This window comes from Rutilus rutilus, assembly GCF_951802725.1.
Source record: "Rutilus rutilus genome assembly, chromosome: 24".
In the NCBI taxonomy this organism is placed as follows: domain Eukaryota; kingdom Metazoa; phylum Chordata; class Actinopteri; order Cypriniformes; family Leuciscidae; genus Rutilus; species Rutilus rutilus.
Genome location: NC_140228.1, coordinates 25045348 through 25070796, shown reverse-complemented (window position 1 = coordinate 25070796; position 25449 = coordinate 25045348). Strand labels below are relative to the sequence as shown.

Genomic DNA, 25449 nt, shown 5'->3' with positions numbered 1-25449 from the left:
GATTCTTTAAAATATTTTATGAACATTATTTCAAGTGCTTATACAAAGATTTTTTTTTTTTCTTATAAGTGTATGCAGAAGCAGTTCTAACAGACGCTGAAACAAAGTAAGAGAATTTTGAGTGTTTTCCCGTCATGAAAAAAGTTAAATCCACCATCTCCAATGCAGCTCGTCGGTAATCTTGCTGATTACTGGAAACGTTTCAAGCAGAGATTTAACATTTATATTACTGCCAGTGGTGCGGGCGGAGATAAGAAGTTAAAAGCATCCATCTTTTTGCATGTAATAGGTGAGGATGCACTGGACATATATAATAGCTTTCAATTTGAGTCAATAAGTTTCCATTAAAGTCAATGTGTGTATTTTCACTGACTGCGGAAAGGCTGCGTTCCGACTCCAGCGATCCACAGCCCTCCGGAGCAGATACGCAAAGCTTCTATTTTTGCCGGATGGCGGAGAGCTCCGCAGCAATTCAGCACTTATTTTGCGCGATCATACGTGAATTCGCGAGATCTTGTGGGTCCTCGTGACTTCAGCTGTCAGTCATGGCCGCAGCCGTACCGCAACAAATCCGGACCTGGTGGGTATTGAAGGACGGTGGAGCACGGAGCCGACACACAGCGGAGCCGATCCGCAGCCATTCCCCAGTTGGTGGAAATCCGGGCTAACTGCTCTCATGACAAAGTTTGTGCCATCATACTTTGTGCCAAGCAAGAATGTCACGTTTGAGAGATAAAAAATGTTTTCTGCTGACCAGAAACAAGGAATGACTTTTGACCAATACCTTGCTGAACTGCACACATTGAGTAAGACTTGTGACTTTGGAGATTAAAGAGATTCACTAGTGAGCGACAGAATAGTCTGTGGAATTCCCGATAATGGTCTCAGGGAAAGACTGCTACGTGAACCAGCTCTGACATTTAAAAAAGCTGTCAATATGTGTAGAGTTTGACTTTCTGGCTGTGGTGGATGACTTGGACTACAGCGATAATGCAGACCTCAAAGAGGTTTTTAACACCTGCCTGACAATGCCCCTCAGCCCTTGGGAGATGGGGAGGCTGGGGCACCTGCCGTTCTGGAAATGTGTGTGTCAGTTACACCAGAGTAGCACAAATTTCCACCACACTGACTGTTCCCCCCTTCCACCTGCAGTCAGTGGAAGCCCCAGCCCTCCAGTGACCCATAAACGGAGGAGGAAGAATGGCTCCGCTTCATCCTCCACCTCTACTGAGGTAAGGGCTGCAGCACCCCCAGTGGCGGCCGAAGTTGCTGCATCGCCCCCTGAGGCGGTAAGTTCCTTGTTACCGCCTCGCTCTCATAAACGGAGGTAGAGGAAGAAAGCTTCCTCCGCATCACCGCCAACTCTCCGTCTCAGCCACTGAGGCTGTTCCCGTCAGGCCTGCCTTGGCCAAGAGGGTGGTTTTCATCTTTTATGTAGTTGCTGTCCTGCGTGCTTGGGCAGCACACACCTCAAAAATGGCTTCCTCCAGTCCTGTTGGCACCCCGGATGCCATCCCTGAGCAGCCCACTACCGTTCCAGGACAGTCTGCTGCCATCCCTGAGCCACCTGCTGTCGTTCCAGAGCCATCTGCTCTCACAGAAACGGCCAAGGATGCCGTACCAGAGCATCCCACTGTCGTCCCAGAGCCGTCCGCTCTTTCAGAAACTACTATGGAGGACGTCCCAGAGCAGCCCGCTGACGTCCCAGAGTTGTCCGCTCTCACAGAAACGACCAAGGAGGCCGTTCCAGAGCCTAGTGTCTTGCCCTGCCTGCTCCACCCAAACTCCCTGCCCCACTCTGGCCCTCAGCCAGGACTCTAGCCCTGCCTCAGCCTCCCTGGCTCAACCCTCCCGTCCCTCCCTGGTCTCTGCTAAAGACTTCCTGGACTGTCATGATGGCCCTTCTTGGCTTCCCTCCCTCCCTCCCTCCCTCCCTCCCTCCCTCCTAGTCTCTGTGCTTTGATCTTCCCGTCTTGTGTTTTCTGTTGGTGAGCTGTCATGTTCCTGTCTTGTTTTTTGGTGTTCCTTTAGAGGTGGGGTAGTGTCAGGGTTCTGTCACTTCTGTCTATATTTCTTGGTTTGGTGACAGAGCCCTGACACTCCTGTTTTGTCTTGTCTGTGTGCCTTGTTTCATGTGCTTTCTGGCAGACATCTCCACATGGATGAAGGAACATCACCTGCAGCTCAACCTGGCAAAGACTGAGCTTCTCGTCCTCCCTGCCAATCCGTCTCTACAGCACGACTTCACCATCCAGCTAGATTCATCATCAATCACCCCATCAAGGTCGGTCAGAAATCTTGGAGTAACGTTTGATGACCAGCTGACCTTCACAGATCACATTTCAAAGACAGCTCGATCATGCAGGTTTGCACTGCACAACATCAGGAAGATCAGGCCTTTCCTAACTGAGCACGCAACACAACTTCTCGTCCAGGCCCTGGTCATTTCTAGGCTTGACTACTGCAATGCTCTTCTGGCCGGACTTCCAGTATGTGCAACCAAACCTCTACAGATGATCCAGAATGCTGCAGCTCGTCTTGTCTTCAACGAGTCCAAGAGGGCCCACGTCACTCCTCTGTTCATCTCTCTGCACTGGCTACCTCTCGCTGCTCGCATCAAGTTCAAGGCATTGACGCTTGCTTACAGATCTATCACAGGCTCAGCTCCCTCCTACTTTCACTCACTCCTACGAGCCTACATCCCTACCAGACTCCTACGATCGATCAACGACCGACGTCTCGTGGTTCCATCACAGAAAGCCACAAAATCACTTTCCAGAACATTCTCATTCACAGTTCCATGCTGGTGGAACACTCTCCCCACCCTCATCCGGAATGCAGAATCCCTGACAACATTAAAAAAAACAGCTGAAAACCCATCTCTGCTGTGAGCACTTAACTTCACAAAAAATAAAAATAAAAATAAAATAATAAAAAACCAATAGCACTTATCGGGCTTATGCTACTCTGAATAATGCCTGAACTTCGTATTTTGAGCACTTCTTGCGTTGTTGTTGTTTTTGCCTCTTCATGATGACTCGCTTAAGTTAGTCCTAATTTGTAAGTCGCTTTGGATAAAAGCGTCTGCTAAATGACTAAATGTAAATGTAAATGTCGTGTTTTGTCTTGTGCTGTGTAGCATGCAGCTTGTGTTTACACTAGCTGTGTGCTTTCATGTTGTCATGTTTTGTGTGAACACGTGGCTTATGAGTGTTCTCATTGGCTGCATGTTCATGTCTCGTTTGTGTTAGCACATGGCCAGTAAAACAAATCACAAGTCATGTGCTAACACAAACGTGTGTTTTTGTCATGTTTGGTGTGAGCAAATGGCTTGTCATGTATGTTTCCTTGTGCCATGTGCTCTCCTGTCGATTGTCTAGCCCCTCCCATCTTGTTATTGATTAATTTGCCCCATCTGTCCTCCCTTGTTACCTGCTTTGTTTGCTCTCCCTATTTATTAATTTCCTGTGTTTGCGGTCATGTGCTGGTTCGTTGGCGTAACTCTATCCTGTTATGTTCCTCCTGTGTGTTGTCAAGTCAAGTCAAGTCAAGTCTGTGTTGTTTTCCCCCTCGGGGTAGTTTTGTTTGTATTTTGTTTTATTTTTATTATTAATAAAATGCCCTCGTTTCCTGCCCAAAACCTGACACTGACATATTCACAAATGAACAAGTTGACAACAGTTCTGTGAATCACACTAACTCAGATCTGTCAAAGGAAGTAACTGCTTTTCCTGTGAAGTATTGCAGAACAAAATGCACTGTTAGACCTCCTGAAAGACTAATTGATAACTGTTGAGTAAAAGTAAAAAAAAAAAAAAAAAAAATGTGTTATGATGTTGTTATAAAAGTGTTATTTTTGGCATAAAAACAAATTGATAGACCAAAAGATTTAAAAGGAAATTTATTTACTTTTAAAGGGGGGAAGATGTGCTGTTATGCCTGATAACAATTGTGGTTCCGGTATTGTGTTGCAGACTGGACAGGGCTGCTAGGGCACCAGCTGATAGAGTTGAACGCTGTGTGTGCGCGCATTTAATAAATTATCAAAAGTTACAGTGAGTCTTTGTCCAGTGACATTTACATTTACATTTATGCATTTGGCAGACGCTTTTATCCAAAGCGACTTGCATTGCATTTCAAGGTACACATTTACATTCTTATCAGTTAGTGTCAGGGTTCTGTCACTTCTGTCTAGATTATCTCTTGGCTTTGTGACAGAGCCCTGACACTCCTGTTTTGTCTTGTCTGTGCGCCTTGTTTCATATGTGCTTTCATGTCGTTTTTTGTCTTGTGCTGTGTAGCATGCAGCTTGTGTTTACACTAGCTGTGTGCTTTCATGTTGTCATGTTTTTTGTGAACATGAGAGTGTTCTCATTGGCTGCATGTCAATGGATAGGGTCAATGGACCACATTCATAACATAACACATAATTCAATAAATCATACGTTTAAACCTTATAAGGTTTTTTTTTTTTTTTTTTTTTTTTTTTTACATCAATAATGTGTTAAATATGGAAATATGCAAGCAGAAACAATGCTTACCCCCAAAACACTGTTTGCATACAGACAGCTGGCCTACTCACACTCGATCCTGTAAGACCATGAACCAGTTTCACCAGCTTCGGTTTGCTTGAGAACAGCATGAATATGTTGGTCCACCAGCTAGACCAGCATACATGCATAAACCAGCCTGGACCAGCATGGAATTTTTAGCAGGGTTATGGCATCACCACAAAACCAAATAATGTTCTCTTAAAACTCTGAAAGAAAGAGCTTCATTTAATTCCATTCCTCTCTTTTCAAACCTTGAGGGAAAAAAGTATGCTTAATTGTATTGAATGTCCAGTTGTAGTGTACTATTAAAATACTGAACTTGCAGATAAAGTAATATCAACAAAATAAAAGGCCACTTAAAGAGAGTAAGAGGATGCATAACATTGTCATGTCTATGTTAACTCTTAAGTAGACTTTTTTTAAAGTGCACTTTCTCATGCTTTACAAGAACACTTGTGTTGATGTGTTGATTAACATACTTAGCACACGCAAAGTACTTGATTATAATTTTAACTGTTATTTGAAATTACATTTAAAAAAAAATTAAATGTACTAAATTGCAACTTCAACATTACAAATGATGAAAGTCCTATACTTAAATAAATGTCCTATACTTAAATAAAAGTCCTATACTTATACATTTAATAAAAATGTAAACTATAATACATTTGCATTTAATTGTAAATAACATGCAATTAAGTGTCTAAAAACATAACATTCAGTTTGCACTTAAGTATATTCTTTAAAGTATATTATTTCCAAAATACAAAAGTATTCTAACGTCCACTTATTTTTTCACAAGGGAAAATCTTCCTCTGCGAATGTTACTTTTACTCCCTCAAGGCCAACATGTCTCCACAGCAGAACACAGCAGTATTCACACCGTCTGCATGTCTGGGAGAGCGGCACAGTGTCACAATAAGAGCAGAGCACCATGACCGCTGCCTTTCTGCACACACTGATAAGGCTTTGTGTATCACCTCTGTGGCTCGACATGAATAGGAATCCTCTTCTACTGTGTGAAAAGAAGATACTTTACTCGTACCCTCTCTTCTCTAGCCTTTCTATCATTACAGGAGAGTAATTCTAAAGCTCTTGTACAAAGGACAGCCCTGTTTCATTACATTTCAAGGTGTAATGTAAAAACATGACATTCCTGCTAGATTTTTTTTAAGGGTTCTCATAAAATGTTAACTATAGATCTCTACTCATAGAACTACTCATCCTGGACTTGCTGTCATAGCAACAGGTGCGCAAGCTTAAACCTGCTCGGGAGCAGGCTTATTTCATGTGAACAGGATTAGACTGCGGCTTCATAAGCGGAGCTGATAGGGGAAGTCCAGCGCAGTGCGATAGTGCGCTTTCTGAGAGATTTTTTTTTTTCTCGTGACTCGTGAGATTGTCGTTTACATTATTAATTTGTTGGAAACGCACATTTATTTTCGACTTGTCGGAGTCGGGCTTTAACTACAGCACAAACTGTTTGCATTGCCCTAAGATTATTTGCGAGTGGCTCTTTCCTTTACACTACTGGAGATGCGGAGAACTTGATGGAAAGTGCTGTCTGTTGTGTCATTCGGAGTTTACCTGGGGCTTTTAGATTTAAAAAACAGTTTTAGTTTTTTTTTGTGCCATTTCCAAGCCACTGAAGACCCAATGTTGTAAAGCAGTTTTTTTTTAAGCAGTTTTTTTTTAGGCTATCATAATTTTTTATGAAGATCATGCAATCATGACCATGCCGATTACAGTATATGTCACTCAGGCTTATAGACCATAGACTGCCATCAAGGCCTCAATGAAGGGGATTATGTGAACAGAAAGGGGGTTCACAATGTAAATGTGCAGCCCAGTTACTATTGTGATTCTTAATATTCCAGATTAATAATATTATATCAAATAAAAAAAAGGCAGTTGACAAATCTTCCATATCACAAATGTGAGAGCAAAATGGCCAGGATCTGTGCATGACTTAAGAATTTTCAGAGAATCACATTTATGCACATTATTTGAAAGTGGTAAGAAAAGTTCCACAATTAAATATCAAGCTCACTGTATTACATACACTTATGCTGATCCTAACAGAACTGCATTTTTTCATAGGTGATTATGACATGTTCCTGCCTGCAGACAGGTGTTTTATGACCCCATTCCCTGACTCAAACCAGTTACAATGCAGCTCTAGCCAGGACAAGGGCACACAATGAAATTAACTTTGGCTAACTAAAGGGAAGGTTTCAGTGTCTGAAAAGTCTGACGGTTGCACACCTGACAGGGCCTGTGACATTGTTGCATGTGCCATATTACACAACACTGCCAAAAAAGAAAACACTTTTCATTAAATGTTTAATAAAAGACAAATATGCTTAGTTCCTTGAGTTTTATTTCAATTGTTCTTTGTAAAGAAAAGCCAGTGGTCAAGTGCCTGCAACAAAAGATATTAGACACATGCCTCATGCAACAAATAAAAAGGAAAAGTTGGCTATACACTGCCCACCTGTAGGCCTATGTCTCCTCTGTCTGTGCAGACTCTTCTGTAGGCCTTTCTGTAGATGTGGAATCCTGCAACTTATATTGCAGCCATAAAGCATACAAGTATAAATTAAGTAAAGTTATTTATGCACTTGCAGGTTGGCTAGTTCCTCCATTTGACAGTTATCTGAGAGGGTTTATTCACTGTTCAGTGCAATGGAAACAAATGGACATTACAAAGTCTTATACTTTCTTTCCTTTGGAAAGTTAGAAAATGTCCACTTACTGCACATATTTCAGCCACCACTTTCTTGGGGACAGATACAAGTGTTGGTGTATTATGTAAAAGTGCACAAAAGAAGAAAACATAATGTCATTACAATGACCTACACTCAGGAAAAATGTGATCAATAACTCATGGCAAAATATTTTTACATTAACATAAGATCATCAGTTTTCACTTTCACAAGTCAAAGCAATTCATCATTCCCAAGATATTCCCGAGCAGGTTTAAGTTTGTGCACATGTTGCTATGACAGCAAGTCCAGGATGAGCGTTGAAGAACCTAACAATCCAAGATCATGCCAAATCGCCAACAATCAAACCCAGCTAAGTGAGTTAGCGACGTACGAAGAACGGGCCCCTGCATCCACTCATCACACACACTATATCTGCAGTCACCATCCTCAAACATCTGACTGCACTTATACACAGCATGCTATAGCTTCTGGTTCCAGCAAATAAAGATCCTGTGTTTCGCTACTTACCTGTGTTGCTTCCTTCTGACAATAACATAGGCCTCCTTTATAAATACCTTTAAAATGCATTATACATAAAGGCTTTAAGTAAATTGTTACCAAATATCTACCAGTGCCAAAAATGTATTCATTTATTTTTGTTATCTAGTCATTTTTATTTAAGATGTTAAGTTGAATTTTTTTTTTTTTTTTTTTAGGAAAATAAAACAAAACATGTTATAAATAAGATTTATTATGTTATTTATTTGTATATGTTTATTTATTTTGCAATATAAGCCTTATCTGATATTCAGTTCTTCAATATTTCACTTTTTATTATCAAGAGGAGTTCTTTCTCATTCTCTTGTTGAAAAATAATTGTAATTCTATGGGCTGCTGCGTAGAAAACATCCTTCACCAGCTTATTATTTGGATATTTGTGGCAAGGACACAATTCATCTTATGTGATATTACAGTCTGAATGTTAAACGACACACAGTGAGATTATAAACCATAATTATGGTTCTATCAGACATCTGATGTAATATTTTTGAAATGATCTCATCTCACCTCTCTTTGCCGTTACTGTGGAAACTGATGCCGTTGCCATGGTGACACTGCCATCACGTCCTAGGGCTGAAGAAAGCAGGGAAGCAGGAATTCTACAATAACACAGAAAACCCATATATATATATATATATATATATATATATATATATATATATATATATATATATACACACATACAGTATATATGCATGAATGTGTGTGTATGGATTATGTTACATGTAGAATTACCTTATTTTTTGTTGTTGGGTTGGGGGTAGGGCTGGAAAAAAAATCGATTTGATTTAAAAATCGAGTTGGTAGGTCAAATCGATTCATATTTTCAAAAAAATCGATTTTTTAGATAAATTTTTTTCTCCCCCTCTTCAGTATAGCGTACAATACATATATTTTGCATTCGCCAAATCTTCCTTCAGGGTTTCCGTAGCACGCTCCCTGCGGCGCAGCCCTCGATGCTTCACGACATCACGACAAAAAGACTAGCATGTTTAATTTTTTAACGGTCCTCCACGACGACGGCGCGCGAGTGAGTGAGGGAGAGTGAGTGAGAGTGTGTGTGTGAGTGTAGGCTATGTAGGCGTGTAGTGCGAGTGAGCTTGTGTATATGTGCAAGTGAATGAGTGTGTGAGACGGCTCGCGATGACTGGTCGGAAAACAACGTGTAGTCTGACATGTTTCTTGTCCACAACATGACAAGATTTTTAGGAGTCAAAATCGTGTAATCTGACACAGTGACTATCGTAACAGACAAAAAAATCGAATCGAATCGTAAATCGAGTTTTTTATTTAAAAAATCGCTGATTTTTTTAGAAAAAAAATAATAATTTGCGCCCTCCACGCGCCTCAGCCCGCCAGAATGGGTGTGGCTAGCGTGTATAAAAGAAGGGCTCACAGGCTGAAACTCTGGTTTTCATAGACTGAAGCGAATAAGCTCGTGGCGCAACACAGCAGGTTACGCAATACTCGTTCCCTCTTCTAGAGAGAACCGAGGTTACGTTTGGTAACCGAGTACGTTCTCTTACGAGAGGTTCTCTCGTATTGCGTAAGTTGCTTACGCTACGGGAACCCCTAGTCAACGCCGTGCGCGCCGAGCATCCACTGTATGAGTCCCAGGGGAGCCCGGGGAACACAAACATGCGGGAACAGGCGGCCAGCAACGCGGGCCGGCACATGTAATAAGCACTTCATAGGAATACAGAGCGGCTCTGCCGGTCTATGTATAAACATGTGGAGAAGGCGGCCAGCAGAGCGGGCCAGCACAGTACATAAGCACATCATAGGGAGAATATAGAGCGGCTCCAAATGACTTTGGAGTCATTTGGTCCGAACTCGAGACATGCGGGGCTAACAGATAGCGCCTGTAGATCCCCCACACGTTTTACTGACGACAGAGCTGTCAGAAAAACGATTTTGAGCGAAAGGTATTTCAGATTCACGGATTCTAACGGTTCAAAGGGAAATGCTTTCAGGGCCTCTAGGACCAAAGAAAGATCCCAAATAGGAACCAAGGGGGGCCGCGGGGGGTTCATCCTCCTGGCTCCTCTAAGGAAGCGGATGATAAGCTCGTTCCTTCCTATTGCACGGCTGCGCGTCGTCTCCGCGAACGCTGCAATAGCCGCGACGTACACTTTGGGGAAGGGGACCTGTCCTTGTCCAACAGCTCTTGCAGGAAGGAGAGCACCCACGAAACCCCACACATGCGTGGATCCAGGCTCTTAGTAGCACACCATTTGGAGAACACTGACCATTTAGACGCGTAGAGTCTTCTCGTAGAAGGAGCTCTAGACTGCGTGATCGTGTTCACGACCCCTTCTGGCAAATCAACGGGTATCCGTTGATTATCCACGCATGCAGAGACCAGCGCTCTGGATGGGGATGCCAAATTGATCCACCGGCTTGAGAGAGAAGATATTTCCTCACCGGGATCGGCCATGGGGCTGAGTGCGACAGCCTCACTAGCTCTGGGTACCAGATTTGGTTCTCCCATCGCGGGGCTATGAGGAGCACTGAGTGGCGCATTTCCCTGATCCTCTTGATTACCTGTGGTAATAGCGAGATCGGAGGGAAAGCATACAGCGGGCAGCTGGGCCAGGTTTGGGCCAGCGCGTCCTCGCTCTTCGAGAGGAATCTCGGGCAATGAGCGTTGTCTTTTGACGCAAAAAGGTCGACTTCCGCTTTGCCGAAAAGGCGCCACAGTAGCTGGACTGTCTGGGGGTGCAGGGACCATTCTCCCGGGGGAATGTTGTCTCTGGACAGTCTGTCTGGGCCGACATTCAGGTGGCCCGGCACGTGCGCGGCTCTCAGCGAGCGCAATGAGTGATGAGCCCACACGAGAAAGCGTTCTGTCAGTTTGCAGAGATTCCTGGATCTGACACCGCCTTGGTGGTTCACATAGGACACCACGGACATGTTGTCCGAGCGGACTAGCACATGGTGGCCCCGTATATGTGGGAGGAAGCGCTTAAGCGCGTTCTCGACCGCTATCATCTCCAAACAGTTTATATGGAGGCATTTCTCCCGGTCTGACCACAGGCCAAAGACCGGTTTGCCCTCGAGAAGAGCGCCCCATCCTAAGTTGGAGGCGTCCGTCGAGATAACTTTTCGGTGCGAGACGGCTCCCATTGTCACTCCCCGCTGGTACCAGTCGGCCGCTAACCAGGGTCTCAGTGCTGAAACGCAGCTCTGAGTCACTCTGATTCGAATGCCGCCGGACGCCCAGGCTCGGTGAGGCACTCGAGCGTTCAACCAGCATTGTAGCGGGCGCATACGCAGTAGACCCAGCTGAAGCACTGCTGCAGCTGATGCCATACAACCCAACATCCTCTGAAATGTTTTTAGAGGTGCGGTGCTGCCCATCTGGAAAGACGCGGCCAGGCCGTCATTGCCACAGAGTCCAGTTCCAAACCCAGAAAAGAGGCTGACTGACTGGGCAGTAATGAGCTCTTGGTCCAGTTGACCGTGAGACCCAGGCTTTCCAGGTGGCTGAGAAGCACTGTTCTGTGAGAGATAAGTTCTTCCTCTGACTGTGCTAGAATCAGCCAATCGTATAGTTAAAAAATAGTTAAAAATCCGCATGCCCTGACTTCTCAGGGGAGCGAGAGCCGTGTCCATGCACTTCGTGAATGTACGGGGTGCTAAAGACAGGCAAAACGGCAGGACGGTGTACTGATATACCTGACCGTTGAAGGCGAATCTCAAGAATGGCCTGTGACGGGGTACTATCTGAATCTGAAAGTAAGCGTCTTTCAGATCGAGGGAAATAAACCAGTCTCTCGGGCGAATCTGCACGAGGATCTGCCTGGTTGTGAGCATTTTGAACGGTCTTTTCATAAGAGCTTTGTTCAAATATCTCAGATCTAAAATCGGTCTGAGAGCTCCGTCCTTCTTGGGCACGAGGAAGTAACGGCTGTAAAAGCCTGACTCGCTCAGAGAAGGAGTGCGCGCGTTCCCGGTGCTTGAATACGGCGGCTCGCAGACAGCGATGGCTGGCCATTTTACACTCTATGTCCCGGTGGCATTGGACGGGGAACATATCGTGCGAGAGCGGCGCCGGGGGTAAAGTGTTTGTCAGTATGTGTGAGCGCTCGAGAGTGGGCACAGGACTTACATCTGTGATATGACCGGTAGGGAGTGGCCGTGTAACAGAGCGGGCAGTGAGTAGGTGTGGGCACGGGGTTGTGGGCACATGACCTACATCTAACACTCGAGCGGCTTTTGTCCGCTTTATGAGAGTGGGCTCTGTGAGAGACACAGGGTTTATAGTGCTTGTGTGTAGGGGTGAACACAGAAACGTGGGCACATTTTCTACACTTAAAACACATGCGGCATGAGCCGGACAACCAGACATTATGCTCTTTTTAAGATTTCTCTGGGTCGCCGTGACAACGGTGGTTGTATGCAGGCGAGCGGGTTGTATTACCGGCTCGTTGGCTGCGAAGTAAACATCTGCAGTAGCCATGACTACGGGGACTGACAGAGCGTGAAGCTTTGACGGTGGTCCGGCCGCTGCGGGACTTAACCATCTTTTCCTCCTTTGAGCTGCTAGGAGGACTTCGCAGGCTCGGGTTTCAGCGCGATCATAGGCCGGGGTCCCCGCGGGGGAGGCGGCCTGTTGCGGCCGCCCTGTCGTCGCTGCGAAGATGGAGGCGGAGCTGGATGCTGGGTGGAGCTTCGCGCAGGCTGGTCCCGAAGATGGCGTGCGGCTGAGATCGAGCGTCGAGGCTGCGTGGTCTTTTGTACCTCCGAGAAGCAGTCCACGATCCCGTTAACCGCTGGGCCGAAGAGGCCGGTGGGGGAGAGTGGGGCGTTGAGGAAAACAGCCCGCTCGGACTCCCTCATGTTGGCGAGCGTCAACCAGAGGTGTCTCTCTGTGACGGTCAGCGAGGACATGCACCTTCCAAGAGCCTGGGCAGCGGATTTTGTGGCGCGAAGGGAGAGATCCGTCGCGCAGATCGGTGATGGAAGCAGGGTCCGAGCCTCACGGAGGAGATCGGCTTGGAGGATCTGCAATACTGCCATGGAGTGCAGGGCTGATGCAGCCTGTCCGGCGGCGGAGAAAGCATGGCCGACGAGGGCTGATGTAGTCCTGCAGGCTTTGGACGGGAGGGCAGCCTTTGAACGCCATCCAGAGGGCGGGCAAAGGTGCGCTGCAACCGCTTCTCCCACTGGGGGGATGGCATTATACCCCTTCTCGGCGGCGCCAGGAAATTGCTGTTCCTGCTTGCATAAGTGTGCATAATAGGGCATGCTCACAATCACACTCAAATTCCTACTGTAAAGTAATATCCACCGGTCATAATTTCAGTGAAGCTGACTGACCCTGAATAAAAATCGTCAGTTTCTGTGGGATTTAACCCTATACAGACATTTTAGATTTGTATTGTTATATCTTCTCACACAAAAAAGTGAGACTTCTGCGGCTGCCTTTACTGGAACAAATCTGTTTGACCATCTTGGTTGGTTATTACCTGCAATCTGGTTAACATTTCCCAGGGTGGGCTAACAGGTTCCATCTTCTAATCTGTAAATTCAGACCACCCTGTATTTATACTGTATATGGGTCAATGACGTGACGCCTAAATGTTCTGTCCGATTGCATTTTTTCAGGCAAAAATAGGTTTAAATGCCTAAAAAGATACTGCACATTTGTAGTACCTCTCCCATGTATGTACTCACTTTAACTTTTCAAAAACCTTTACTTATTAAAAAAAAATAATAATTTTGTTATTTAAAGTGTCAAAACATCATGTGGTGCGACCGTCCGGCCATAACTTCTGTTTTGAAAACATCTTTGAAATTACTCTGAATTTATTCAAATTTATATTCTGCACTATTTGGCATGATTTCCAAAATGTTTTGTAATCCTTTAAAAAAATTCAAAGCATTTGCATTTATATTTCCATCATAATATACAAACAAACTTTGTCCGATGATGTCCATTTTATGAAATATCATGTGGTGCGACCATCAAGGAACTACCATTTTGGGACTTATATGTTGAAAACTATTCAAACACAGGAAGTTACATCATAAATCAATTTACCAAGGACCCATGGAAGCAGCAAGCAGGTTTGTAATTCTCTCAAATTGGAAAAAAAAAAAAAAACCTTTGTAATGGTTGGTATGTAGTTGCCAAATTTGGATGTCATGTGGTATGACCTCCAAAAAAATTTAATATTAAAGTTATTTCTACAAATATATATTTTTATTATAAATTTCATAGTGACCTTTTTTGGCAAGCTAGCTTGTTTTGTTTAGGTGGCCAATTCTGTGCCTGTAAATTATGAATGAATTTGAAAATATCATGTGGTGCGACCAAATATCATGTGGTGCGACCACTGCAGACTGTTTTCAATGATAGATATATGTCCTAGATTGGCAGTTTTATGCTTTTATATTCAATTGACGGTTTATATATAAAAAGTACTTTGCTTTAGTATCATTTGGAATAGATTTTTATGCAATTTGGGATTTTTTTTTTTATATATATTTCAGACAGTTTGTTTACTCTTTGTACAATATGAGAAAAATGAAAAAAAAAATAATAATTAGAGCATGTAATTTCAGTTTAGTAATACTGCATTTATTTGTAGTGTATTTATTATTGCCTATTTATTTATTTAAAACTATTTCAATCTATTTTACCAGATGCCACTGCCAAGCGAACAAATTCTGACCCTGCAGCAAGAGCAGAGTACCTTGATAGGAGAAGAGTGAAATATTATTACAGTTTAAAATATCTGTTTTCTATGTGAATATATAGTAAACTGTAATTTATTCCTGTGATCAAAGCTGAATTTTCAGCATCATTACTCCAGTCTTCAGTGTCACATGATCCTTCAGAAATCATTCTAATATTTAACCCTAGACCACAAAACCACTCAATGGGTCAATGTCATATGGGTCCATTTTTTTAAATTGAGATTTATACATCATATGAAATCTGAATAAATAAGCTTTCTATTGATGTATGATTTGTTAAGATAGACCAATATTTGGCCGATACAACTGAAAATCTGGAATCTGAGGGTGCTACAAAATCGAAACATTGAGAAAATCGCCTTTAAAGTTGTCCATTTATGTTTGCGATATTGCTATATTCACTCACAAAAATAAATGTTTATAAATTTATGGTAGGACATTTACAAAATATAAAACATCTTTATTTAATATCCTAATGATTTTTGGAATAAAAGAAAAATCGATAATTTTGACCCATACAATGTATTGTTGGCTATTGCCACAAATACCCTGTGCGACTTGCAACTGGTTTTGTGATCCAGGGTCACTAATTGCTGCTCAAGAAACATTTCTGATTATTATCAATGTTCATATTTTTGTGGAAACTGTGATACATTTTATATGTCAGGATTATTTGATGAATAGAAAGTTCAAAAGAACAGCATTTATTTGAAATAGAATCTTTCTTAACATTATAGCCTGCGCCTGAATGTGACACTGAATGTGTTCTTGATTAATTAAAGTATTAATTACTTTTAAAAAAACTATTGACCCCAAAGGTTAACTGTATACAATACTTTTATGAAATAATTTATATCTATAACATTATTATTTGTTAGAAAGAAATTCTAAGTCAAGTTAAATTAAATGGTGCACTTGTGTTTGTGATGTGATTTTTATAAAAAAAAGTTTATTAAATGTTTATGTTCAGGAAAGTTCTGTGAAATTTGTATAAAATCTGGTTTAAATCTATTTTTTGTATAAAATGTATTGTTCATTGATATCTTTAAATAGATTTTTAACTATATAAGGTCTTCGTGTCATTTGGAGCGACAACTTATCATGTGGTGCGACCAATAAAAGCAATCACTGTATTAAATTTAAAATAAAACATCTTATTTATGTGGCTGAAATATTAATCACTGATTCAGTATGCTTTAGTAAATTATATATTTTTTAAATTTCTATCAGTTTTATGTGATTTACAGGAAAAATAAGTCTGTTAACTAGATTTAAGAAGGCAACTCGGAAATTATAGAACAAAAAATGAGATCATTATTTACAAAAAACTCAAAAGAAATGCAAATACTTGGTTTCTAAACACTTTAATTACCAAGAACTTGTAAAAAAATGTTTAAGCATGTTAAGGAAATTAATTAATTTTAAGATAAATCATGGTCGCACCACATGACGTTTTTTTAAGGCTATGGACAATTCATCTAGATGAAAAAACACTAAAGTCACTTAAATTATTTTATTTTTTAAATGAATTTAGGTGTACACAACATCCTTAATGTTTGAACAATTGCAACAGGTATTTTTATTTTATTTTTGTATTTTAAAATTGGCCTGTTGAAAATCCTTATACTTCATTGACCCATATATTGTGTTTATTTCCCTGCAATAAAAAAGTGAAAACAATGTTGTGCGAGTGCCACAGAGCCATAATGATTAGCCTACTGAGGCAAGGGGGGCGTGATCTAGCGAAGTCTGTGTCAGGAGGGAAAATCGAAAGACAGGTGCGGCGTAAGTGGGTCAAGTGCAAATGACAAACACCTGTGTCTTGTTTCAGTGATTGGCGTGGAGAGACCGCATATAAGCGACGGTCGAAACATCATTCAGGGAGAGAGACATGCGAAGATCTGTGGTTGAGCGCGCTGATTAACCAAGAGGAAAGAGTTTTGGCCGAATGCGGGAAGCGCGAGGACGTGATCGCTGTTTATAGGCTACTGGACTTTGGACCTGCAGTGCTGTGTGCTCGACTTTGTTTTGTTTAGATTTTTTTTCCCTCATTTATAAATAAATACCCACACATCCGCAAGCCGACCCTGTCCTCTTCCTCCCTGGAACTTGAATTGTATTACAATTACATTCCTGGGGGAAAAAAAATATTCTAGAAGAACAACAGACTTAGCCATGGTCGTACCATCCACAAAGAAATCAAATCCCCCAGGTAATCATTAGTTTATGAATATTGTAAAATGTATGGGTCAAGATGGTTTCATGTTTTGAAAGATTTGGAAATTGATCATTTCTGTGTCTTACAGTCTGCAGGTTAAGAGAATTTTTTCTACTAATGGCATGTTTTCTTTGGACATCATCCCTTCTGGTAAGTTCATAAAAATGTAGATACATTAAAAAGTTTATTTCTGTGTAATGTATAATGTGTAATTATAGCCTATATTTTAGCCCTGACTTCTGTTATAAAAAATGTGAGAAAAATAAATAAAAATTATGTCAGGAAATACATGTATAATGTTACTAAAGATTTACATTTCAAATAATTATTATGAAAGCGGTCATATAGGGATTGTCAAAGTTTTTTTTTTTTTTTTTTTGTCAATCTACTGAATTTTCCGTCAACGATACCAGGAACACCGAAACACCGGGGAACATGAAATTTGGTGAGCATGTAGCCCCACTAGACTTTTACGGAAAAATTTCGTTTGGTCCCCGGGGGCCACTCCCCCCCCTGCGCTGGGCCCCCCCAAACCCCAAAAATGCAGTTTTTCCTAAATAACTACCTGAACCGTGGCACTGAGGATGAAGAAATTTGCAAAGTATGTTGGTCTTAAGGGCCCACATCAACCTAGCCCATAATCGATTGTCAAAGTTTTTTAGTTTTTTTTTCCCGTCAATCTACTGAATTTTCCGTCAACGATACCAGGGACACCGAAACACCGGGGAACATGAAATTTGGTGGGCATGTAGCCCCACTAGACTTTTACGGAAAAATTTCGTTTGGTCCCCGGGGGCCACTCCCCCCCAAACCCAAAAAATGCAAATAACTCCTAAATAACTACTTGAACCGTGGAACCGAGGATGAAGAAATTTTTATGGTATGTTGGTCTTAAGGGCCCACATCAACCTAGCCCATAATCACTCATTTGTGATTTGCGCCCCTCCCATAAAAAATGAAAATGCAATATTATTCTGCTTTAATCGCCCCTATCTTCAGTGGAGATGTTCAGAACTGCACCATATTTCATGTGTATGATTAACTTGACATCCTCTGGGGGTATGCTAAGTTTCGTAGAATTTCATCCATGGGGGGGTATAAAATAAATTCATTTATGTGCACATTTAGTGACTGTACACTCATCGGCCTGTAGATGGTGCTGTTGAGCGAAGGGTTGCTGGTTTAGGATGATACTGTCACACACACACATGCAGGAATACAAACAAACGCAAGCATGCACACACACTGACATCCACACGCACAGACACACACCCATACACACACATACAAATCCACATGCACAGACACACACACACACAAACACACACACATGCGCACACACAAAAACACACACACACACACACACACAGACAGACATGCACATACTACTACTTTTTTTAGGTATATACATAAACACGCAATACAGCCAAATTGCTCCACGTCATTTATTTTTGTGGAAAGCCAGTGCAGGCCTGAGCGGCGGTCATATTTTGTACCGCCATGCGGTACATCTAGTTATTATTTATTTATTTATTTTCAAATTTCAATCAAAAATCCTAATAAAATAACACCTCCACACGTTCCACACTTTATTAAAGGTAGGGTAGGCAATTTGTATTATAAACACTTTTTGTTATACTGGTTGAAACTCTCTTCATATCCTGATAGCAATCAATAGAAGTGGTCTAAATATTAAAACGTGTACACTGTTAAAAAAAGTGTAATTTTACAGGTAATGGTCTGTATTTTTTTTTTTTTTTACAGAATTTTACCGTTTTGCCATTATACAGTGAAATGCCTGTTATTTTACAGATATTTGCTATTTGCTTTAATTTAAAGGTCCACTATTAAATTTACAGGTAATTGTTTGTATTTTGGTTTTACATCAATTTTACGTTTAAGAGGAACTTGTCTGTATTTTTACAGAGTTATGTGTAATTTTACATAAATTAAGTAATGTTTTACAGTTTTTCTCTGTGAAATTAGAAAACAAAGAAAAGGTATAACTGCCGAAATCTGCATCTATTCAATATATTTACAAGATTATTGTGATTTGTGTTATTTTTTTTTATTTTTAATTTTGTTAAGGTTAAATAATAGTATTTGTACATACAGTAGCCTACCCTACAGTAGGCCTGTATTGAAATATTTTTTATTGCATAGGCTAGTCTTTTAATCATGTCTTGCAAATAGATGCTCATTTTGATCATTATTTCATTGTCTTATTCTCCCATAATTTCATGTATATTTTATGAATATTTTTCCAAATCTTTGTTGCTGCACATTCAGGGCTTTTTGTGTGTGCGCGCGCGATGACCAGATTCAAATTTGCCGCCATTACTTTTCCGCTGTTTATTCCCGCCCACAACGGTTAGCTGATCAGTCAAGTAAGTTTGGATCTGTATCAAGGGCAAGCGGGAGATTTGAATTCAGTCTACTCTCGTGAAGTGGATTGTGAGATCAACAGTGGTTCAAAGCAATCGTATTCGTCAAGAGCAGCCGTGAAGTAGGAGTTCTTTTGTCAGTCAATCCGTTTGGATTCTTCGAAAATAACTAAACCATTAATTAATGATTACTGCATCAGCAACTAATAAAGATTCTAAATGATTAATAGATTAAGGAATATATGATTTGTTATTAATGGTAACACTTTATAATAACATTCAGTTGTAAGTCATTAATAAGTGGTTAGTTAATGATGAACTAATCATTTACAAAACATTCATAAATGATTAGCAAGTGATATACTAACATTTTATGTGTTTTGTAAATTTCGTTACAAGTCATTTACAAGTGACTAGTAAATGATGAACTAATCATTTATGAAACATGACTATGCATAAGTGATGTTACATTTTGTTTTGCTCACATCAGGTGCACAGTGGTTAGACTCCATGTGTTTCAGAGAAGACAGCTGTCTATTCCCTCACCAGTCAGCACTTACACTGCAGTACACACTACAGTGTTCAACACCTGTTATAGATGTGTAAATGCATGAATAAACCATTTACAACACTTTCTGCATCCCCTAATCTAAAGTGTAATCTATTCATCACTTGTAAATGTCTTACACTTCATTCGTAGATTACCACTTCAAAAATCAAAAAGGCATGAGATCTACGAATGTTATCTATGAATGTATATGTAACACATTTACAAGTGGTGAATAGTTTACACTTTAGATTAGGGATGCAGAAAGTGTTATAAATCAACACTTTCTGCATCCCCTAATTGCTACATACATTTTTTTTTATTATTATTATTATTATTATTATTGTTTTTTATTATCAGGGTGGCCGCGGGTCCTTAAAAAGTCTTAATGTCTTAAATAAAGTTTTCCTAATAAAAGGCCTTAAAAAGTATTAAAATGTCTTAAATTCAGATTCGATAGGTCTTAAATATTTCTGGTCACGTTACCGCTAAAATGTCTCCAGTCTGACGGACCTAATGCCCGTCAAATAACCAGTGAAGCATCGAATCGCGAGAATGATTCAGATTTTATTACATAAACAGCTATTGATAATGATAATGTAGGCTTTTTCTGGTAACGCTGTTTCGTTATTTCAAATGTAGGCGCGTTGCCCGTGGCAAGCGCGCTCATAATGTAAGAGACGCCGGCCCGACCACAACAGTGCCCAACATCAAATGGCAAACGTAAAATGCAAGCGGAACGAAACTGCTCGTTATTGTGTGGTTGAAGGACCGTTTATCAGTTTGGACCAGTGCAGCGCGAGCCGATCGTGATCATGCTACACTGTTAGGCTACTACACAGCGCTAATAAGAGATACAGTAAAGAAAGCATTTGAATTCGCCACAGAACTGACAGAAGTAATAACATCGCTGCGAGATCTAGTGAGAAGCATTCATATGTCTCCGTTATTAACGGATCAAACAGCGCTGACATGGAAACCTGGAAGAAACACTGTGCCATGAATGAACTATCAGTGTCCACAGATCAGCAACATTCACCATGGATTTACTGTAGTAACACTAACTGCAACCATAGAAGTTTGGCAGGAATAGTAGGCTATAATGCCTTCAAGTAACATTACGTCGGTTTTATTTTGACATTATGAATACAATTGCTGCCCTCAAATGTTAATCTGAACTAAAATAATCCTTTGTTTATAACTACTACAATATGACATTTCATTTTTTCCAAGGAGCTGTTTTGTTTTATATGCTCCTAAGAAGAGTCAATTATAGCTCTAGAATTGCTCAAAGTAAAAAAAAATCATACTTTATGATGTTAGTTTTAATATAAAAAAGAATAAAAAATTTAAATCAAGGAAATTTCTCTGGCATTTATTTCTTTATGCTGTATCAAAAACGTACCGAACCGAACCATGACACAAGTGTATCGTATCGAACTGAACCGTGAATTTTGTGAACCGTTACACCCCTAATATATACGCATGTAATATAATGTGTATTTCCATCACAGGTTTGGTCTTAAATTTCATTCAAAGTGGCATTAAAAAGGTCTTAAAAAGTCTTAAATTTAACTTGTTCATATCTGTAGACACCCTGATTATTCTTTATTAAACATTTATGAAACGCAAATTCATGTTTTGTATCTGATTAGTTAATCATTTACTAATCACTAGTAAATTACTTGTAACGGAATTTACAAAATATACATAAAATGTTAGTATATCACTTGCTAATCATTTATGAATGTTCTGTAAATGACTTACAACTGAATGTTATTCAAAAGTGTTACCTTATTAATTAAATGTGTCATAATGTATTAATTCCTTAACTTATTTTATTAACTAAGTGTAAATGAATGCGTTAATTATCACAGTTGGTCAAAGCAATGTACTTCAACTTCCAGTTGTCTGCTTTAATTAATCATTAACTAATGATTTGCAAATGTATCATTATATTATGACTTTACTTGTTGAGGCACATGACTATTAACTAATTAATATGCCATTCATGGGTTTTGACAGTTTGCACATGCAGTGAATGTAATGTCAAAGAATGTGTTTGAAGGATGGGTGAGTTGGGCTGCACACAAATATCAGCACACCAGAATCTGAACTCCTGAAGCTGTTACACTGTGTTTAAACTGGACGAGACCAGCTGTCTACACTGGACATGACAGACCATCGCAAGTCCATTTGTCCTTTGTAACAGAACTAGCGCAAGAGCTCGGAGTACGTCAGAAATAGAGTGTGGCATCGGTTTACTGTCGGGGTTTTGTCTTGTAGCGTCGCGCCACATCCAGTGTAGTATCACTGACTATAATGGACGTTCTATTGTCTTTATCCAGTCTAGACACAGTGTTATGAAATAGCAGTTCTCGACCGCATGTTTTCAGTGTTAATAACAATTAATATATTACTTAATCTATAATCATTTATAATCTTTAAATTCTAAAATCTTTAAACATTATAAGCTGATGCAGTAATCATTAATTAATGGTTTAGTTCTTCATGAGTCATACATTAATACATGATTATCTGTGCATTAGTTAAGCATGAATTAATGCTTATTAGTGCACCCGTATTGTAAAGTGTTACCAGAATATTTTTTTTGTTAATTCCTACTTCCATAGGAATTCATTGAAAGCGAGCGCTCTGGGAGCGCCACCATTATCAATGTCTGTGCGGATGTCCGTATTTTACCTTCACTTTTATATTAGCGATTTAAAAGCCCCCGCTGGTGTCACGTCAATTAACCGGTGGGAAAATATTCCCTAGGAGGAATATATCAATTTCCAGAGCATGCGCTTTCCAAATTACCCTAAATAGCCGACTTCCTGTTGGGCTGGCGTATAACTTAGAGCACGAATGTTGTTCGGCCCGATGATATCTATATGTGTACCAAGTTTCATATTAAACTAACCCAACTTCCTGTTGGTCGGAGCTAATGACTGTAAATTAGAAAGTTGTCTGGCTTGATAAAAACCAAGTTTTGTTACTGTAGATAAAACTAACCCCCCCACTTTTGTCAAAAGATGGTGCTACTGAGCCCCTGCACCACGCCCGTTTATGAAACTTTGTACATGTCTGCTGGCTAATAAATGTGATGTGCCTGTCGAGTTTCGTGTAATTTCAAGCATGTGAAGAGTCTCAAAAGCATTCAAAAAGAATATTAAAGATAGTCACATCCATGTGATCGGCCTCTTACAACGAACACACTGCTGAAGTTTCATCAAGATCAGTTAATGTATGCAGAAGTTATAACACACTTCCTGTTTCCCTTTTTCCCCATAAATTTGTTTCCTCGGCACGGCCAAACCATTTGAGATATCAAATCCGCTGTCAAGTTATCATCCTCAATTTCTTGACTTCATGCTGACTGAGTTTGGTGGTGATCGGAAGATGATGGTGACTCCTCCCTAGGAGGAGTATTTCAAATTCCATAGCATGCGTTTCCAAACAACCCTAAATAGCCGACTTCCTGTTGGGCTGGCATTAAAAAGTAAAAGTATGAAAGTTGTTCAGCCCAATGAGATCTATATGTGTACAGAGTTTCATATTATTACATGCAAGCATGTTTGATTGATGGACCAAATTTTCGGACCCCGTTCAAGGGGGCGCTGTTGAGCTCCCCTGCCACGCCCAGGTACCAGCCTCAGCTCAGCCTGATGGCTGCAGGTTTTGACCTGTGTGCAAAGTTTCAAGAGTTTGAGCATGTTAAGAGCCTCAAAAGTGCCCGAAAGGTTGACAGAAAAATAATAATAATATTAACTAGAATGCATTTCCGGAGGAACTGCGACGTGTGCTTGCTCAGGTGCGGTTCACTAACGTGAGCAGGTAGTGGATTAAGGGTGCGTTGAAGTTTGCTTGATCTGAGAATTTCAACAATAAGTACTTTTTTCAAGATTGTGCAAAAAGGTTAAAAGTTATGTACATGTCTGCAATGTAGACTAGTGCCAATGGCATTGATTATGTGGCTTGGTTGTTGGTTTTGAAATATTTGGTTATACAGCAGAGAGTGGGAGTGTTTTGGGTGATGAAATAGTATTGAAAAGAAGTTGACAGTCTTCATTTAAGGCGGGCATACACTGTGTGATGTCTGTGCGATTTTAGCAAGGAACCTACTCACACTGAACGAGTAGATCGCATGCGATGTAAAGCCAAAGCTCAGGATTTATGTGCTCACACTGTACGGTCCGAACGTCGAGCTGCGACTTGACTGCTCACACTATACGTGTGAAATATGCGCGAATCAGCGCAATAAATCCTCGTGCCGGGTTGCGCCTATGGACGATATCATGTAGCCTATCCAGAGATATTGTCAAAACAAGCATCAGCTATCAATATCAAGAAGATTTAGCATTTCCAATTTATATATTAAATTATTAGTAGGCTAGTATTATAGTATTATTATTATTATTATTATTATTATTATTAGGGAAGGCTACTTTTATTATTAAAGTGATAGGCTATTATAATTAAATTGCCACGCAACAATTTAATTCAATCACCGCATAACCAACGCGCTGTGAGGAAAATATTACATAGAAGCTTACTTCTCCTCATTAAAAATTGTCTAAAACATTTAGGTCGATTACAATGAATTATATACATATAATGAATTATTAACAGTCTATAATATTTCCGAACACTGCAATAATTCATCAATGAAAATTAAAAACAGCTTTATTTCAAAAACATTTTTTAACAATAAAAGATGCAAAGTGTAGCCTACATCGCAGGTGGCTTGGAAGAAGTGGGTAATGGTTAATCCATTTTGCAACACGAACAGGAGGTATAAGCAACAGTAATTTGTAGGTTTTTTTTTTTTTTTTTTTTTGCTGCAGATGAAACTGTTTTTGCGCAGGCGCAGTGAGGGGAAAAAACACTGAGTTTAGGGCAATCGGTTCATAGCTCTGCTTCAACTGTGCGATATAGTCACGAGGAGCGACCAAAATTTCTAACATGCCAGAAATTCATCCGACCATCCGATTGCCGGTCATGAGAGGTTAATCGATGCTTGATGACTTTAATAGCTTGATGACGATGTGAAGGAGCGTGGAATGATGGGAACTGTTGTTTTCAACTCACCGTGGATGTAAATCAGTCAGACGGGAATCGAAAAATCATGTTCATGGATGAGGCTAAGTTCTATTTTTATAAATGTTGCGTTTAATGACATGCTTTTTGTGGCGAGGAGGGCGTGGTTCAGCGCGGTCTGTAATGGAAGAGAGAAGAGACGAGCGGGACGCAAGTAGATCAAGTGCAAATGACGAACACCTGTATCTTATTGCAGTGATCGGCGTGGAGAGACCGCTTATAAGCCGCGCGCTGGAACGAGAGAGAGAGAGAGACTGAAGAGAAAATTGGACGCAGAGAAAGCGAACCTTTGGATCCAAGCGCTCATTTTTGAACTGTTTTGAGCCGTAGCGGTTGCCACGGTGAATGCGCGTTGTGCGCAACTTTTGTTTGTTTTGCTTTATTTTAATAAAGTATGAGTCCCAGTCACACCGACCCCTGTCTTCTTCCTTCCTGACTCTTGGACCTCATCACACTTGTATTTCATTAAAATGAATTAACCGCAAGAAAAGTAAGGTTTAATACTACATTGGTTATCATAGATGTTACTGTATGTTGAATTCATTGTTGTGATAGCGCTGCGCAGTTTTACGTGTTCTAAACAAATGTTGTAAAAGTACATTCGAACATACCCACATCATTTGACAAAATACTGATTAATCTTTATGTATAACACATGCTATGTTTATTTACA

The 25449-nt window shown here is 40.5% G+C and overlaps 1 long non-coding RNA gene across 1 annotated transcript; it reads left to right on the top strand.

Moving 5' to 3' along the window:
* The first annotated feature begins 16278 nt into the window (after window positions 1-16278).
* Window positions 16279-25183, top strand: LOC311284308. The gene is made up of 3 exons (XR_014626189.1): window positions 16279-16739; window positions 16834-16895; window positions 24973-25183. It is a non-coding gene; the product is annotated as an uncharacterized lncRNA (long non-coding RNA).
* The last annotated feature ends 266 nt before the right edge of the window (window positions 25184-25449 follow it).